The sequence below is a fragment of the Equus asinus genome, chromosome 8 (assembly GCF_041296235.1).
Source record: "Equus asinus isolate D_3611 breed Donkey chromosome 8, EquAss-T2T_v2, whole genome shotgun sequence".
Classification (NCBI taxonomy): Eukaryota; Metazoa; Chordata; class Mammalia; order Perissodactyla; family Equidae; genus Equus; species Equus asinus.
Genome location: NC_091797.1, coordinates 54,908,247 through 54,927,172, shown reverse-complemented (window position 1 = coordinate 54,927,172; position 18,926 = coordinate 54,908,247). Strand labels below are relative to the sequence as shown.

The 18,926-nt window shown below is 46.7% G+C and overlaps 1 long non-coding RNA gene across 5 annotated transcripts; it reads right to left on the bottom strand.

Moving 5' to 3' along the window:
* Nucleotides 1-2,828: 2,828 nt before the first annotated feature.
* LOC139045885 (uncharacterized) lies at nt 2,829-14,497 on the bottom strand. 5 transcript variants are annotated; one of them, XR_011505193.1, is made up of 5 exons: nt 13,052-14,497; nt 12,360-12,471; nt 11,472-12,206; nt 10,821-10,919; nt 2,829-8,441 (listed from the first exon to the last, which is right to left on the bottom strand). It is a non-coding gene; the product is annotated as an uncharacterized lncRNA (long non-coding RNA). The 5 variants fall into 5 exon arrangements; XR_011505194.1 differs by having other exon boundaries at nt 13,371-14,497; XR_011505190.1 differs by having other exon boundaries at nt 11,472-12,471; nt 13,052-14,495.
* Nucleotides 14,498-18,926: the final 4,429 nt, after the last annotated feature.

Sequence of the window (18,926 nt, the reverse complement as noted above, 5' to 3'; positions counted from 1 at the left end):
TCAACCCATAGTAAGGATCAATAGCAGTTTTTTAAGCCAGTCAGGTAGTCTGGTGAGATAGTCACAATATGTCTGCATACATATGACCCCCACTGCAAACCGCCTTCTCATCTCCTCCATCCCACCTCTCACAGATCAAGTTCCAACACAATTAGAAACCGTGAGCATTTATTGTGTGCTTACTGTTTACCAGGTACTGTGCTAAGCACCTTACGGATAGCATCTTATTTCACTTCCATAATTACATTTTGAAGAAGGTGTTTAGTTAAACAAACAATTACCCAGCACCAACTCTGTACCAGGTATTATTCTAAGTGATTTTCAAATATTCATCCTCAAATGAAATAAATTTCTAGGCCCAAGACGGAGCTGCTCCTGCCTGGGGTGCCACATCAGAAACCAAACTTAGATGATGTTTGTGTTCCTATAAATGCTCCACTTCACCAGAAACATGGTATATCCAGTCAGTCAGTCCCCAAAGGACAGGCCACTCTGGGTCTTCTCACCCCAAACAAGGTTGACTACATGGCCCCACACAATCAGATATTTTCTATTTTTCTCTTCTTTGTCTTTTATTCTTTGTCCCATAAAGCTTCCTGCCTTCCACCCCATTTTTCAGTTCTCAGAAAGGAGACTGTTCATTTCACAAAGTGTTAAATGAAGTTTGCTTGTATCACCTAAATTGTCTTCTTTAATCATTTTTTAACACCCTGTAACAATCCAGTGAGGTAATACTACTAACGTTCCTGTGTTACAGACGCAGTTATGAGGCTGCGTAACTTGGCCACATTGCAGTGTTGGAGCTGGGCTTCAACCCAGGCAGTGAGACTCTTGAGCCTGCCCCTGCCCCGGGAAAGGCACTGTTCTGCCTCCATATACAGCAATAGATGGCCCCAGTAAGCCGGAAATCGTTCACTGATGGGAACGTGGGTTGATTCAGTAAGTACAACGGAGAGAGCATTTTGTGGGTTCAGGGGCACGGGAATGAGTCTCTGCCCATAAGAGAAGTGGAGGAAGGGGGACAGGGAGGAAGGGTAAAGCTTGGGAAAAGGTCTGTCTGTGAATCACTCTTTCCCTCCCCTGAGGCTATGAGATAAGAGCAGAGACTCTCAAAATGACAAAAATGGACAAGCACATAGGGCATGATGTGCACAGATGGCTGAGTAGCCAGTGGAGTGTGGGAAGAGGGGAGGTGATGTCAACCATCATGCTTCCAGGGAGCTGGGAGAGCGGGGGGCTTCTGAGATAGGCAGAAGCTGTCCCTCTTCTGCAGCCACAGTGAAAGGGGTGAAGCAGGGATGCAGGTGGGGCTCCACCTCTGGGCTCGACTTCATCCTCCACACGGCAGCCAGGGTGATCTTTCTAGAACACCAATCTGATTATGTCATCCCCTCTGCCAAGAATACTCAATGGCTCCCATTACCTACCAGATAAAATCTAAACTAGGCCATCCCTCCCCTGGCCTCCCACCCTGCCTTACATTGTAAACTCCAGCCACACTGCCCAGCTGTCCCCAGGGTGCTCTGCTCTCCTCCTTCCAAGGCTCTGTGTGTGTGTGTGTGTCTTTCCCTTGCCCCCACCCCATTCTCCCCAATCCCACCCTCTCCACTTCCACCATCCCCTCCACCCATTTTCTGCCCACTCAAGCTTCAAGTCTCAATCACTTGACCCCCGTCTTTGAAGCCTCCCTGACTCCCCTCAGGCTGACTTAGATCTACCTCCATCTTTGCTCCTGGCACTCTTTGGACCAAACTCCATATTTTTTTAATTGTGGTAAAATACATATAAAATTTACCATCTTAGCCATTTTTTATCTTTTTAATAAAAATTGTATATATTTAAGGTTTGCAATGATGATTTTATATAGAGTGAATGATTACTACAGGAAAGCTAATTAAGGTATCCATTTCCTCACATAGTTACCTTTTGTGTGTGTGGATGAGAGAACCTGAAATCTACTCTCTTAGCAAATTTCCAGTATTCAATACAGTATTATTAACTATGGTCATCATTCCAGTCCATTAGACCTGTACACTGATTCTTCCTACATATCTGCCACTTTGTACCCTTTGACCAGTGTTTCCCCATTTCCCCCACCTCCCCACCCTTGGTAACTACTGTTCTACTCTCTGCTTCTATGTATTTGACATTTTTAGATTCCGTGTGTAAGTGAGACCAGGAGGCTTTTTTCATTCTGTACCCGGCTTCTTTCATTTAGCATAATGTCCTCTAGGTTCATCCACATTGTCGCAAATGGCAGGATCTCCTTTTTTAAGGCTGAGTAATATTCCATTGTATATTTACCACATTATCTATTCATCCATCAACGGATACTTAGATTGTTTTCCATATCTTGGTTGTTGTGAGCAATGCAGTGAACAAGGGAGCACAGATATTTCTCTGAGGTACTGATTTCATTTCCTTTGGGTATATGTCCAGAAGAGAGATTATTGGACCATATGGCAGTTCTATTATTATTTTTTTGAGGAACCTCCATACTGTTTTCCATAATGGCTGCATCAATTTACATTCAAGTCAATGGCATGTAATGGCTCTCTTTTCTCCACATCCTCACCAACACATCCTTTTTTTCTTTTATAATAGCCATTCTAACAGGTGTGAGGGGATATCTCCATCTTAACCATTTTTTAGTGTACAGTTCAACGGTGTTGAGTACCTTCACATTGCTGTGCAATCAACCTTCAGAACTCTTCATCTTGCAAAGCAGAAACGTACCCATTGAACAATTCTCCAATCACTCCCTCCGCCAGCCCCTGGCAACCACCATCCTACTCTCTGTCTCTGAATTGACTACCTTAGGTATCTCCAACCTCCCTTTTTTTATTGTATCATAGTGTGTCGTGGGCTTAGTTTCAGAGAGTATCACTCCAATGTGCAGAATATGTTCTTTTTATTTTAAATCATCTTAGACCCACTCTGAACTCCCACCCTGCTGGGGCTGCAGAAATTCCAGCATGGTCATTACCAGACCCGCCTGCTCCAGAGGACTGTGCAGTGACCAGGCCACCTCTATCACCAAAGCACTGGGGAGCCCTGTCCAATTGCTAGTCAGCCCTTCCTGGTCCCCAGAGTCCCCCACTGTCCCAACCCACATGGACCTCCAGGGCCAACAGCTCCTTGCCCCAGGATCACCTTTGGGGAGTTCGGGGTGAGGCTTGGACCCCGTGAGCCTCACTGGCCTCTCTAGGTGTGCTACACCCATGCCTTCATGATCTTTCCACATTTCCTGGCCTCTCTGCCGTCCTCCCTCTCCTCTTTCATCACCCTCAAAGCCCTCTCTCGCTCAGCCTCTTGCCCCCAGAGTCATCTCTTTCCTCCTGCTGCCCTCAAAGGCCTCCTCTCTCTCCCCTCCACCCCTAGGGCCCTTAGCATCCTTTCTTCAAAGAGCTTGGGAGTTTTAGAAAAGCCTTGGACTTCAAGCAGCTTCTGTTTTCTGCCCTGAAAATATCCTGAGGCAAGGACAGGCAAAGGGTCCATCCACCTGATGATCTGAGGAAACGTAAAAATAGAGCAAAATGCAAAACCATCACTCCGCCACATTCACAGGTTCTCATGCTTTTCTCCCCACTAGACTGCACACACCTTCAGAACTGGGTGCTGTCCCCTCTTGTATCTCTAACGTCTCCACACCAGAGCAGCTCCTCAGTAAACATTATAGATATAGATGAACGAATTCATGAATTAAAGTAACAGGATTTTCTCTCCCTTCAATATGCTCATAAACGCACTAAAGACCCACTCTTGGGCCCAGGGAGGGAATATATAAGTGTAATCCCACCACTTGAGTTATTATTTTTATCCTTGTGTTTCTCCAACTAAAAAAGTATGCATAATTCAGGATTTTAAAATAATAGAAAAACATCTTTTATTTCAAAGTCTTGGTTTGTCGGGAAAGAGGGAAAGCAGAGAAACAATAGGATCCACTCACTCTGCAAGGCAGCCCAAACTCATTTCTCCCACAGCACAGCTTAGAACTCGTTCTCTCCCACCTCGTACAAACCCAGGAATGGGAGCAGAAACCACCATGTTCTTCCTATGGGGTCAAGCTCTGGAAAAGAGTAATTAGAGGGAGAGGAGAGAATGAATTACTAGAGAAAGGATTTCACATCAAACTTGCGAGCAAACCCTGGACACACAGGCATCAGGCTCCACCTTAGCCAATGAAAACCTGCTGTTTGTCACGCCCAGTTGGGAATGTGGGAAGCCACGGTCTTCTGAAACCTTGGCCAGCTCTGATGTAAAGAAAGGTACCGGGTGCTGCAGGTCCCATAGAAAATCTCAGCTCCTGCAGTGGAGCAGCATCCAGATGGGGCTCTCTGGTCTGGCCATCTGGAATGGCCAGCTCTATTAACTGACCCCTGATTCATTCTCTCCTATTCACTTCAAAGGTCGTCCCAAGAGGGGAAGAGACAAAAGGCTGTCAAGGGGATGTGGGGGAAGGGAAGGAACTGGCTAAATAATTAGCCCTCCAACCTTCAAAGTACTCTATAATCATTAATTAATCCACCCAACCGCGATCTGTGGGCAGATGGACGCTCCCCAACCGCCCTGACACACCCATGGCTAAACGGAGCCTGGGGGCTGAGCAAATGCAGACAGGAGCAGTTGGTGCACCTGAGAGGAGAGGGATCAAGACCACGATGCTTCGGCTTTGAGATATGCTGTTAATAAAAATCTTCAGATAACCTGAGCGAGACGGCAAAAAGGGACCAGGAGGCTTTTGAGGAAGAATTCGCCCACTGTAAGGCTGGGGGAAATCGGACCAGTGGGTGGGCTTCCACTTCAAGGCCAGGAGTCAAGGGACTGATGGTCCTGAGTCTGCAGGGAGTGTATCCGAGTCACTGCCGAGCGTATCCCCGAGGAAGATGCTCTTCCTCTAACCATGAGGACCACTGTCTGGATCCCACCGGCAACTGTGACAGCAGCCAGTGCTGCCTTGAGCAGAACCCTTGAAGACACCCAGGGAAGACGCCCTGGACACACATGTTCACACTGCACGGCTTCACCAGATCAGCTCCACCCCTCTCCAGTGGATCCCCCCCCAAGGTAAAGTTGTCTGTCTGGGGGCGATTTCAAATTGTTCTCTCTATGTCTTCTTCCCAGGTCTCCCATCTACCACTGTGCAATCCTTGCAGTATGACCAACTCAAGGAAGGTTGCAGTTTAATATTTCTTCCCCATATAAGAGCTCACACTTCCAAATTCTCTATTTCCACCAATGCTTAGAAAAAAAAGTGAGTGATAAGATTGAGATGTCAACAGGAAGAGAAACTGCTGATTTCTCAAGATTCACAAGGTGTTATTCATCCCAGCAAATTTACAGAAATGCCCAGCCCTCAGGCATGCACACCCCCAAACTCAATTTCAAAGTCTTAAAGCTGTTTGGACTCAAGGATAGGGAGTCATGCAAACAAAACTTACAAGAAACTGATATGTGACATCAGAATGAATTATTCTTGCAAGCATGATCATTACTGAACACTGACTGTGGGTCAGGCATTCAGCAGAGCACTTTTCCATCTTCTGTATTACTGTCTTTATTCCTCACCCTAACCCTGTGAGATGGGGATTCTTCTCATTCCTGCTTTTCACAAGTGGACACCGAGCCTCCTGGAGTACATGAACTTGCTGCAGGTCTCACACACTGTAAATGGAAGAGCTGGTCTTCAAACGCACGAACAACTCCTACATTCAGGTCCTGACCACTCCTCTCTGTCGCCAAGACCTGCATCAGCACCGAGCTAAAGAGATACCCGTGTCACTCTGTCCCCCGTTCTCCCTCCTGCCGGCAGGCTCCGTGGAGAGTCAGGTTTTCAGAAGGCTGCTCACTGTCAATGAAGTCAAAGCAGGGGAAGCTCTGCGATGTGAGAATCTCAAGGCCTCCTCTGTTGCTGCGGCCGTCTCATAGTTGGGCATCCCTGCCAGGTCATCCCCAGCAGAGCACCCCTTCATGGGGCTCGGGGGCTCCTGTCCGGGCGCCTCCTGACACTCTACCTTGTTTTTCCACTGCAGTCTCCACCTACTTCTGAGGAACCTCTCGCCAGTACAGCCATATGCTGTGACTCACTGCTCTTCTGTCTCTGGGTGAGGTCTCTGCAAACCTATGTCCTAAAATAATCTGTGCCAAAAACGAGGGAGATATCGTATGATTCCACTTTCATGAGGTACCTAGAATGGGCAAATTCACAGACTGAAGACAGAATAGCGGTCACCAGGGGCTGTGGGAAGGGGAGTTAATGTTTACCAGGCACAGAATTTATGTGGAAGATGATGACGAGTTTTGAGTCTAGATAATGGTGATGGCTACTCGACGCTGCGGATGTATTCAATGCCACTGAATTGCGTACTTGTGAACAGTTAAAATGGTAAACATCATGTTATCTATATTTTACTACAATAAAAAATTAGTAAAATAAAGACATGAAATTCTGATACATGGTACAGCCTAGATGAACCTTGAAGATATTATGTGAAGTGAAATAAGCCAGGCGCAAAAAGACAAATACTGTATGATTCCACTTACACAAGGTACCAAGAGTCGTCAGATTCACGGAGACAGAAAGTAGAACAGTGGTTGCCAGGGGCTGGGAGGAAGGGGGAAGGAAGAGGTAGTGTTTACTGGGTATGGGGTTCTGTTTGGGAAGATGAAAAAGTTCTAGAGACGGATGGTGGTGACGGTTTCACAACAACGTGAGTGCACTTCATACCGCATAACTATACACTTAAATACGGTTAAAATGGTAAATTTTATATTATGTATATTTTATTACATTAAAAACTTTTTTTTCTTAAATAAGAGGGAGGCTGTTCTGTCCGGCACACCCTCTAAAAAAGCTTCCACAAAACTGAGAGACCTGGAAGTCCCAATGCTGAAGCACAGCGATTCCCCTGCACACGCTTCTGACCCCTGGGAAGGGTTTCCCGATTCTTCAGGAGTGGAAGGACACGACCACACAGGACACAGAGAGAGGCGGGGGCTCTCCTGGGGCTCCCAAAGCCCCCAGCGTCTCTACAGGATTGGCTGTGCATGGCATCACTCTTCCCAAGGCCACCAGCCTCTGGTCCCCGGGGTCAGCATCCAACTAAGGAGCCGAGTTCTTGGAGGCTATGAGGGGACTCCTCCGGGCGGCTTGGCGCCTCGGGAAATGTCTGCAATCTTGTTTCCGTTGCCACTATCCTGCTTTCCGAAAACTTAATACTCCCAACTCTCAATGTACAAAAAAGATAAGCCATGATTGCACTTCCCCAGCATCCTACCGAAAAAATGAGCATATCTTCTGTTTAAGATATAACAATACATTTTCAAAAACACACACACTGTTCCTCAAGAGCATGCACTTTTCCTCCAGTAAGATACACTGACATTCCCCAGGGCCGCAAGGAAAATGGTCACCATTGCCTATTCCAGCCCAGAAAAGACAGCAGCCGCCTTCAGATCCCTCCCACAGCCGGGCAGCAACCCCAACAACAACCCAACTTGGAACCTGCAAACTCTGGCCCTCCTCAGAGACATCGGGAGACCCCGGGCTTCCCCTTCTGGACCAGCTCTCAGGGTCCTGGTGAGAAAGGCACCAACCCATCCCCACCCCACCCCCTCTCAGCAGGTGAACCAGGACTGCAGGTGGCCAGGGGACTTGCTAGTGACACAAGCAGCCAGCACTGCCAAGAGGCCAGCTCAGAAAGTTATCTGTTGGTGCCAAGGCCTCGTGGAAACCTCCCGGAGCTGGCCGGGAGGAGGGCGACCTCAGAAGCCTCCTCCGGACAGCTGTTCAAACTCCCTCTCATCTCCGCCTGCTGACAGCGGCCGGCGCTCCCCCGCCCGCCTCCGGCTCCCTCGGTCTCGGGTCTCCCGCAGCAGTCTACAGCTTCAGAGAGTGTGGGTTTTATGACTGGAGCTGTCGGCTGGAGAGACGCATTTTAAAATTCATGACCTTTCCCATCAGGGTTCAGAAATGGATCAGACTCAAGATGAAAGCGTGGTTGATTCTTTCACTGGTCCTGCCGGCCCCCTCCCATCTCCCACCTCCACCCCCTTTCTGCCTCTTCCTCGAAGAGCTTTCCTTTCTCATTGTCCTCCAGGATCTTTTGCATTTATCCCAGTTTTAATCCACCCCCCAACCCCCAGAAACCAAAGCACAATGAAAATGCTCCGTTTTCCAAACGGAGCGTGCCTTCGGTTTGAAATGGACGCCTGACTACCAAAGGTGTCTCCCTCTGCCAGGTAGAGAGGGCACCGCAGGCGCAGCTGGGCAACAGAGATAGAGCAGAGGTTTGAACCGAACGGGAGTCGGGCGGCGGGGGCTGCAGCATTTTCATTTCTCCAGGAAAGGCATTTGCTGAGGGGCCATCCACCTGAGGCTGAGGGAGGTGGGGGTGCAACATGACCCGCAGACGGGCTGGCAGCAACGCGGCCCGCAGACCCTGCCAAGGAAAATTAAAGAGCAATGTGTTTGCTTCTTGCCACAAGTATAAACAACAACAGAGATTCTCTCCATGGAATTCCTGCCTTCGGTTCTGTCAGCTGTCCTCAGCCGCCCCCGACCTGCAGTCTTTACCTCTTGGGACTTTGCTGAGGGCGTCCATGAGCAGCAATGCCCAGTATCCTAATTTATCCTGGGGACCAGGAAAGAGCAATCTCCTGCCAGATGCAGTGGCCACACAGGAGGCACACAGACTCTTTTGCAGCCACAAGGAGAAGGAAATGGAAGAGAGGTGAAAGCTGTTGGCTGCAGGAGTGTTGGCCCAGTGACAGAAATGACATGTCCGAGCCAAAATGAGAGAGAGCATGTCCATTTCTGGGGAAGAATGATAGGTAACACCTAGCCAGAACTTACCTGTGCCAGGAGAGTTCTAAGCTCTTTACACATATCAGCTCATTTACTCCTCACATCAACCTCATGAGGTAGATCTTATTAGCCCCATGTGATGGTTCATTTCATACGTCAACTCAGCTACACGGTACCCAGATGTTTGGGCTGACACCAGTCTAGATACTGCTGTGAAGGTGTTTCTTAGATGAAATTAACATCAACAGTAGACTCTGAGTAAAGCAGACTACCCTCCATAATGTGGGTGGGCCTCATCCAATCAGTTGAAGGTCTTAAGAGAAAAAAGACCAAGGTCCACTGAGAAAAAGGGAATTCTGCCTCAAGACTCCCTTCAGACTGAAGCTGCAACATCAACTCTTCCCTAGGTCTCCAGCCTGCTGGCCTGCTCTGCAGATTTCAGACTTGTCAGCCTCCACAATTACTTAGCCAATTCCCTAAAATAAGTATCCCTCTCACTAATATGTATATATATAAACAGAACCACTAAGATGTGTATTAATATGTATATATAAAACAGAACCACATATGTATATTAGATACACACACACACACACACACACACCCTATTGGTTCTGCTTCTCCAGAGAACCCTGACTAATACAGCCCACTTTCCAGATGAGTAAACTGAGGCACAGAGAAGTTAGTTCCCTTGTCCGTGGTTTCAAGGCCAGTAAGTGGTACAGGCAGGATAGGAACGCATGCAGCCTGGCTCCAGAATCTGCTCCTTTACCCAGACATTGCTGCTTCTCTCAGCCACAGGAAGTCACAGCCACATCTCCATGGGCAAACCAAGGTGAGAAGGGAGGGTAGTGAAAAACGCACTCCAGTAAAATGTAACCGGGTCGGTGGACATGCACAGGACAGACTTTGAAATCAGTGAGATTGTTTTCAATCTAGGCTTCATTTCGAGGTCTGTGACTTTGAGCATGTGATTTACATCTCTCTGGGCCTCCACTTTCCTGATCTGCAAAGTACCATAAAAACTTTGCAAGGTTAGTGGGGAATCCAACGAGATAATTTTGTGCGCAGACAGTACTTCCCAGGATGTGAATGAAATCACACTGATTATGTGATTAGACAAATATTCCAAAGTTGAGTGTTCTAAGTCCTCCCTTGCTTGACTTACCGGGGATACCGTTTTCTATAATTAACTCTCTCCCAAATGTGTTGCATTTTCTCGAAGCTGCCAACCTGTGTACATCTCAGGGGAAGGCTCCCGTTGGTGGAGATCCCTCCCACCTTGACTTACTACCACTGATCAAAACAACTAACACCAGGGCGCAAGTGCACCTGCCGCAGGCGCGGGCTGGGCTCCAAAGTGGGGGCAGCTGTCCCTGACCCTCACTGGCCTTCCTCCTTCGGGCTTCCTGCTGGGCCAGCTAAACACATCAGATTCCTCTTGTTCATGGGCACTGCTCACTCGGGCCCTGCCTCGATGTCCCCATCCCTATCTCTGTCTATCGGATCTGTCTCTGTCTCTGGCCCAAAGCCTGATGGTGAACCGAGCTCCTGTCTTTCTCTCTCCGAAGCAGTAAGTGCGCACAACAGGATGCGCAGAAGGAGGAAACTTCATCAGTAACATCTCTGTGACAGACCTGCCGGGGCAAAAGAACAAGGAGCCTCGTTTGGGGGTGTTTGTGTGGTTTCATTCGTTTGCTTTTTGGTTTGGTTTTCACCGCAGTTTCTGTTATATGTTGGAGATGTTCCGTGTGCTAGGAATCCCAGCCGAATACTTGACCTGCATTATCTCATTTAATTCTCCCAGTGCCTTTGTTGTTGTATCATTATGGTTCCCCTTTATGGATGAGAAAACTGAGGCTCAAAGAAGAGCAGCCACATGCCATTGCCTCACAAATAGCGACAGAGCTACGATTCGCACCTAGGCGTGTCTGACTCCAGAACCCTCCTCCGTAACCACAGTGCTGCATCTGTACAACGGACCGTCTATCTCTTTCCAAGAAATGTTAGTCACCTTTTATGGTAGGCAAGAGACATATTATCCCAGCTCTCTCTCTTAAACGTCAAACGACCTTGAGCAAGTCACTTGGTCCTTCAGGCTCAGTTTCCTGATCTACAAAAGGAGAGAAATGGGGCAGAGGAAGCAAATGTTGTTTTGAAGTTCTAAACATTCACAATTCTAAGAAGAGGCCAGAAAGCCTAAGCTAACCCATTACCCCACGTTCTCCTCAGCTAGTACTCGGCATCAGGGAAAATTCTTAGAAACAGAAACAAACAAAAATATTAGGTAAAAGCTATCTATCAGATTTACATATTATGTTGCAAAATTTATTGTGCTCTTCTTTTTTCTTTGACTGAGAACATCTAGATCTGGGATATATGGTCACAATATTGCTGTGATGGGAGTTATTATTGACCGGCCAAACACATTTCCGATTCCAAGAATCTTCTCTGAAATCACATGCTTGATGATGCTAATAATAAAATGCTCCCTTCGCCCAATAAGCAATATGGAAAAACATTTGTCTTTTTTATTTTAAAATAAACATTGAGAATCTCTCTTTCTAAAAGGGTGAAAATAACAGGCAGATAAGTATAACCAAGAAAAAGCCTGGGAGAGGAAATTAAAGAGAATGAGGGGGAAACTTGATGTAACATCCATCACCTTGTTCGTCTTCTTCCTTTTGGCTTCACGCCGCCTCCTTCACGAGCACAGAATTGGAACTCACGGCAGATGAGGGCTGAGACCCATGTATGGGTCCAAAATAGACAAGGAGAGAATGTTGTCTCAGGCCATTGAAATCACTTCACCTCGAGGATCACATTGTTCCATTTTATTCCCTACACCTTGGCCTCACACCCTCTCGCCATAACCCGATGGGGAGTTTCTCATTTTGATTAAGAATGCCAGGGCATCAGTCAGAAGGGACTCCTCGTCCCACGGGAGTGCACACACTCTGGAAATCTCTCCTCTCTTTAATTTTTCATTTTTTAACCATTTTGAATTCATTTATGTATTTACTTGTGTATCGCAAATGCACAACTTAAGTGTTCCCATAGGAACAGTCAGATCCCAAAAGAGAGGAAACCCTCGCCTGTTCTTTCTACAAATATTTATCACAAGCCTACCATGCCAGGCGGTGTCCACACAGGAACCAAAAGACACAGTTGCTGCCCTAAGGAACTACCTGTAGGATTCAGCAGGGGGCCCACCTCCTCCAGGATGCCTTCCCTGGCACCCAGGTCAGGATGAGAGGCGGGTCCTCAGGGTCCCATGGCGTTGGATCTTTGGCATCCATGCCCTGAGTTCCCTGTAGTGTACCTGGCAGTTTACTCAGGCAGGCTCTCCTTGCCACAGCTCCAGTGGGAGAGGTTCAAATAGGATGCATCTCATAGCACCCTTGGACAGAGAATTGCAATAATGACGATGATGACGATAATGAAAATGTTGGCGATGTAGAATGAAAAAAAAAATGTAACTCCTTTTTCAAGAAGTACTGCCTGCTTATCTCTTTTGCCCCAAATCCCTGGGCATGCCTACTTGCACACTTACAGGGGCTCAGAGCGCATCTGAGAGGAAGCCAAGATGGCAGCATGATGTCAGTTTCTCACCGGGCCCTGCTCTCTCTGATTTGTACCATCCTGCCTAATACACTTCAGCTGTCCTGAAATGAAAAATGAATAGGAAGTGGATCTTGCTGCTAAAACATATGTGTCAGAAAATCATTATGAGTATTAAATTACAGCAATAAAATGAACCAGAACTAATTTTGCAAATTAAGAGCCAATAAATTTTTTTCATAGCCACACCTTTTCTTTAACAAAAAAAAAAAAAAGCAAAATAAGATTTCACCTAACAGTATTAAAACTGAGTGTCAGGCTTTTGGGAGTGGGGTAGGATGGGAATAGGTAAAGAACTAGAAATTTCAATATGACAAATAGATTAGCATTCTGGAAGGTAGTGGATGGAGGTTGTCTGGCCGCCAGTAAGAATACTGCCCTTGTGCCAAACAGGATAATGATCAGTTGTTAAGCTGACATACCTATGTATTTTACATGTAAAATTTATGTATACATATTCCCTCTCCTCTCTTCTGCTCACCCCCCCCCACCCAGACCTCCCCACTTCCTAAACAAGATTCTGCTGACACAAGAAACTAGTAAATTTCTAAATTTCTGACAACCACTTATTTTTAGAAGCGACTATCGCTGGCGGTCAAATTAAATCTGAAGCTATAAACAAACCTTTAGAGCTTTGCCTGCTCTGGAGAATAACAGGATATCTCGCTCCACCCTCCAGCATGAGAAAGAGGCTGTAATTAGCTCATTGTCCGTGAATGGGCACAAAGGAGGCTGTGCTGGCACCCTGTTCCCTTTCAACTTTCAACTGAGATCTTGGGGCAGACATTAATTAATTACTTGAGCAACTTCTACCACCTCCTGGGAACACGGTGGAGCACAACTCCTCGTTCCAAAAGGGACATTGAGGAAGCGGATGAAATAGCCTGGCCAAGGACTCACAGACAGGGTCTGCCAAGAAGAGGAAAAGACAGGATTCACCTACACGCTGTCGCGTTCCTCCCGGCTCTGGCTGGCTCTGGCAGAACAGCACGGAGCTATGCTGCTACACCCAGCGAACCAAACTATTTATAGCCACACAATCATGATAAATAAAGCTGTTTGTAACATCGAACCTTGGCCCCGAATTAGTTAAAACTGTAGGCTGGCAGCTATAAATAACTCTGTTACACGCTGAAGCGTGACTACTGACTGATACTTCCTCAAATTGTGACAAATAATGACAAGTTTGTTTGACAAACATCCCACTGACATTCATCTGATTTTGAATAAGTGCTGCTGCTTTTTTAATTTGGTCCCTGAGGCCCGGGATGTCGGGAACTTTCTTTCTTCTCTCCCTCCCTCACCTCCTGCACCAGGAGGCTCTGTCCTGTGTTAGCTGCTTTTCCCCCTAATCACTGGAAGGGATTTGGGGCCATTTAAGGAAAAGCTTATTAAATCCACCGTTTCTCTCATGGGACAGTTCTGCTGTAGGGGCTTTTAAGGGTCTGGGGAGTTTTGTTAATGACAAAAGAGCAATAGGGAGGGGGAGAGAAATGCGGACCAGGCGGGTGTTGGATAAAGGTGGAAAGGCATCATCAGTTTGTTGGAATCTCTGTCTTCAAGGGGGACCTGCAACCTAGAAGTGCAAACCGATGAAAAAAGAGTCTGGACAGAGGGATTAACTCCCAAGGCACCTGATCTGGGAGATCTTACATGATCCTAGACTGCGCTCCCCAAGGTTCAGTTTCCCTCTCTAAGCAAGCTGCCATGAAGAGATGTCAGGAGTTACGTGGGATTTCAGAGTGCTGGCGGACCTCTGGAATTGTCTAAAGTAACTCAGTCATTTTACATGAAGAGTTGAAGCCAAAGAGGTTCCCACAACAAGTTAGAGCAGAACTAGACTGGAACTCGGCTCTCTGGGCTCCAGGCCTAGGACTTCTTCCCTCATCATCAAATTAATTAATCCGTGAAAAGTGCTGGGAACCATTCCTGGACCATGGTGAGTGCTCGCTAAGTGCGCGCTCATATGGGCATAGTGACCATCAGCCAGTTCTTTTCTGTATTAACTCTTTAAAGGAGCTCTCCTACTGCCCTTCACCTCCCTGGATCGGTGTCTCCTCTGTCGGATTTAACTCTTATTATAACATCTACACAATCTCACCTCCTCATCCCACTTTTTCCACTCTATCCTAAATACAGCTTTCAGAGCAATCTTTTAAACACACAGCTCTAATCGTAGAGCTGCTGCCCACCCACTTCCCCCTTCCCCCCCAGGCTGGAACCACAGTAAGGAGGCATCGCCCTCAGCTCCTACAAGTCCCACACCTGAGAGTGAGCCTCTCCTCAGATTTGTAGCTTCACCCTAGTCCTGACCCCACCCCCTCCTCCCCAGAATAAAAACCCACCAGTTGGTTCCGAGTCCGCCAAACTAACCATAGGCTTCTCACCCTAGGTGACAACATCCTCGGTGACTGACCCCCCCCCCATTTCTCCAGTCCAAATCTATGCTTTCCTCCAAAGTGGACTCGTCACTCTTCCCAGAATGTGCACCCTTAGATAATTTCCTGTCTCTTTGACAAGGATGTTTTTCCTTTGCATTATAACCCTGGCCATCTTTCAAGACTCATTGCAAACGCCTAGAGAAGTTGCTGACTGACAAGGCCGCCAGTATGTTGTTCCCTAGGACTCTTTATCCCCTTCTGTTATGTCTCTTTCAGCACTGGCCTGTCTTCATCCTGCCTTACAGTTATTGCAAATGTGCTTATGTTCAATCCTCTTTTCTAGTGGCAAGGGGAACTCTTTCTTAATCATTTTGATGATCTAGCACAACATACGTCTAGAAAAGGGTGAGACGTTTAAAAAGCCCACCTTCTAAAAGTGCAAGCAAAAACAAAACCAGAAAAAGACTTTGAAAATGATAAATGACAGTATGCACTAGACAATATTTGCTGAGATGTGTAAATATGTAGCAACCCTTCTAACGGATCCACTGGGTTTGTACCAGCCCAGCCTCCTGCAGCTCCAGGAAGGCTGCATGAGGGACGTCCACCCAGCAAACGTGGGCATCCTCTGTGCTGACGACAGATGCAGATACTTGCAAATATTGAGAGAACTGGAAATGAAAGAGGCTGAATAACTGGCAACTCGGGCACTTGAACAAGCTAGAGGATTAAAGGCTCAGGTGTCTGATCAACCCATCATTCAGCCAGCCAGCAAACATTTATTTAGAGCCTACCATGTACATGACATAGAGCTACCCTTAAAAAATAGATGTTGGGGCTGGCCCAGTGTCACAGCAGTTAAGTTTGCACATTCCACTTTGGCTGCCCAGGGTTCACTGTTTGGATCCCAGGCACGGACCTATGCACCACTTGTCAAGCCATGCTGTGACGGGCATCCCACATATAAAGTAGAGGAAGATGGGCATAGATGTTAGTTCAGGGCCAGTCTTCCCCCCCCCCAAAAAAAAAAAACCAGATGTTTTCCCTGCCTTCTTGAACTGACAATTAGCCCTACTTTCTACAGACTTTTCCCACCCCTCCAGCTTTCACAATACTAAGACCCATGGAACTCCAAGCCTCTTGTTGGCCCCCAAATTCTTATCTTTACAATGAGGGAATTTGCCAACTTCTGCCCCGCCTCCCGGTGGGCTCCACATCCATGTACCTTTCAGCCCCGGCCCGTCAGCCTTCCGCAGCCTGCCAGGACCCTGGGTTGTTTTGAGGCCCCTTAATACTCCATGGACACATGACAGAACTCACCACTTCAGAACTAACCCATCCCCAGAGGAGAAGCAGATGAGAAAACTTCAGCTGACAAGCTAACCACCAAAGAGGAAAAGCACAAATTGAACGCTCCTACAAGAGTCCTCTTTCTTCCTTAAAAGCTACGCGAGAAGGAAGGCGCCAGGCAGGAGAGGGGCTTTGGGTCCCTTTGTGCTATTCCATATTAACACAGTCACACTTTGCTATGCAGATGTCACTTCCAATAAACACCAGGGCTTTCCCGGGCCTGGACTCTAATTGAAGGGATTGTTACTGTTGGTGAATGGCTGGGGAATTAATTAATGCAAAGCCAACCACTTCATAAATGCCTGCTTTGTGAGCGGTCCCAGCATCCTGGGGACCGCGACTCCTGTGGTCAGCGCAGGCCCAGGACTCCGTGTCAGCAAATGATATTTATTATCACTGCCAGACCCCTTTTAAAACTGCAAGGAGAACGAGGCCTCACCTTGAGCCTGGTGGGCACAGTCAACCATGCTCCGATTTTTCTGGGGCTGAGCACACAGTGCGGAAAAACTCCCCCAACCTGGATTTTTTGTGCACGATCTGGCTTAGTTTTTCAAGAAAATCTTCCTTTGCAAGTCGGAAAGATGGGGACAGGAATGTAAGCAATAAAAAGCTTTTCTCAACGCACCCCAATCTTAATTTGGTTACTTGAGCTCTATGCAGGGGAACAACATACACACACACACACACAAACACTCAGGCCACACCGCATACACATACACAGACTTTCTCTGATCTGCGTTACTCACAGTCGTCACCAAATTTGAAAATCAGTTCCAATTTGGATGCAGCAAATGGGCTCCTCAGGTAACCTACTTCCTAGGAATGCAGAGTGAATAAAAGAAGTGGTGAGTGAATTTGCCAAGTCTTCTGCCTGATATAGACACACCTCATTGTAAACACACAGGGCGGGTGGTTTGATTTCTCCCCCAGAAAACTGGTCCCAGGTTCTGCTCACGTAGCATGTCCAGGCTCCACTTCTGTTCTGGCTGTGGTGGCTTTGCAGTCTCCTCAGTCTAAACTGCTGTGGATGAAAACTCCGCAAGTTTAAAGCTTAAACTTTAAGCTTTTAAAAAAAAAAGTGCCACGATATTAAGAGTGGTGGAATTGAGGATGCGTTTTTTTTTTTTCCTTTGTACTTTGTTGTGGTATCTAAATGTTTTACAGTAAGGGGATATGTTTTACAGTCAAGAAAAATGATGATGTAAAAAAAGAAAATTATTTCAATTTCATAAAAATCCCTCAAGATCCTGAGGTTTGCTTTGGCAGCTTTATCTGATTTTTGTGGAAGTGGTGTTCTGGTCTTGAAAATTAGCCTGGGTCATAAAACAAGGAGACTATGACATTCTCTGAAATTGGATCCTAAACCACTGGTTTCTGTCTAACCTTGGTGAAAAAGCAGTAAGTAAAGGAGAATTTATCTTTGGAAACTCTGTTCTCTCCATTCCATGTTCTTATCCCTCTTCCCATACCCCTGCCATCTATAGTTTCCATTACTTTCCCTGTTTTGTTTTTCCTTACTATTACTTAAAACGTACCCTAAGGGTAGGGTCTGGTATCAGTCATTTACACCTTAGTATGAATTAAGATACTCAGCATTTTTTTAGCTGCAATGTTATAAGTACATATTTGCATTTTAATTCCAAATCCAGTTGTATAATGAAAGATATCAGCTAATGAATGAAATGACTCATCACCTCTCTGTGTCTCTGAAATCAGACACCTAGGCACCTGATTCTTCTGTTTGTGGGAAACGCAGGCCCTGAGACCAGTCACATAGCTGATTGCAATAAACGTTTCCACTTTAGCTATAGAATATCACCATTTAATATCTCTGTCCCTTTAGAAACAGCACACACTCCAGGGGTACTGCTAAATGTGGGAATGGTTGAAATAATGTGCAGTCTGCAAAAAGATTCGCAGGCCCAGGCTTTTGAAAGGCTATATCCTTAATTCTTACTTGGAAAATTACATTTGCTACACATATATGTTGAGTATGTATATTGAGTCTCTAATGAATAAAAATGAGTGATGATTTTGAGTGCTAGATTTGGGAAACAGGTGAGGGAACTATCCCGGGGACATTAAACAACTTGCTCAAGGTCGTTCGCTGGTCACGGTAGGGCTCGAATGAAAAGAGGGGGGTTCTGATTCCTAGTCTGGGCCCTTCTCGTTTCAACACATCGTCTCCCAGCCACCTAATCCAAGTCCCAGACAGATCTGACTACCTCCTGCTGCTGGGAAGCTTCAGACTGACCTTCCTAATGGTCTCTCCCTTCCTTTTCGGGAATTCTTGGCAAGGAGGCTAAGAAATGAGGCTAAATGAGCAAAGAACAGGTTTCTGACTCTCCTGAGCCTTCTCTACTTGTTAGACCATGCTCTGCAGACAGAAGGGCAATGCAGAAGAAAGGAAAACTTTGAAAGAGACAACTCTTTGTCATTGCTGTCTTTTCCATCATTCTGATCCGTGTCATGGTTGATGGATACCTAATTATTCACACACTGTCCGGGACCTAGAGAGAGAGGCATGGCCTCCAAGGAGCTTCCCCAGGGCCCAGCCCTTAGGCAGAATTTCCCAGTGGAAGTCCACCTCCCAAGCCAGGAGGGCGAATTAGTGGTGGTCTGCTGTTATGCACAGGTGGATGGTCAACAGTTGACTCTGCACTCGTGGTTAGATCTGGGGTCAACTGCCACCAGGCCCCAAGTGGATAGTGTCTAGGCCCCCTAGTCATTGTGTACACTGTATTTTTGCCACATTACCCTGCCTGCTG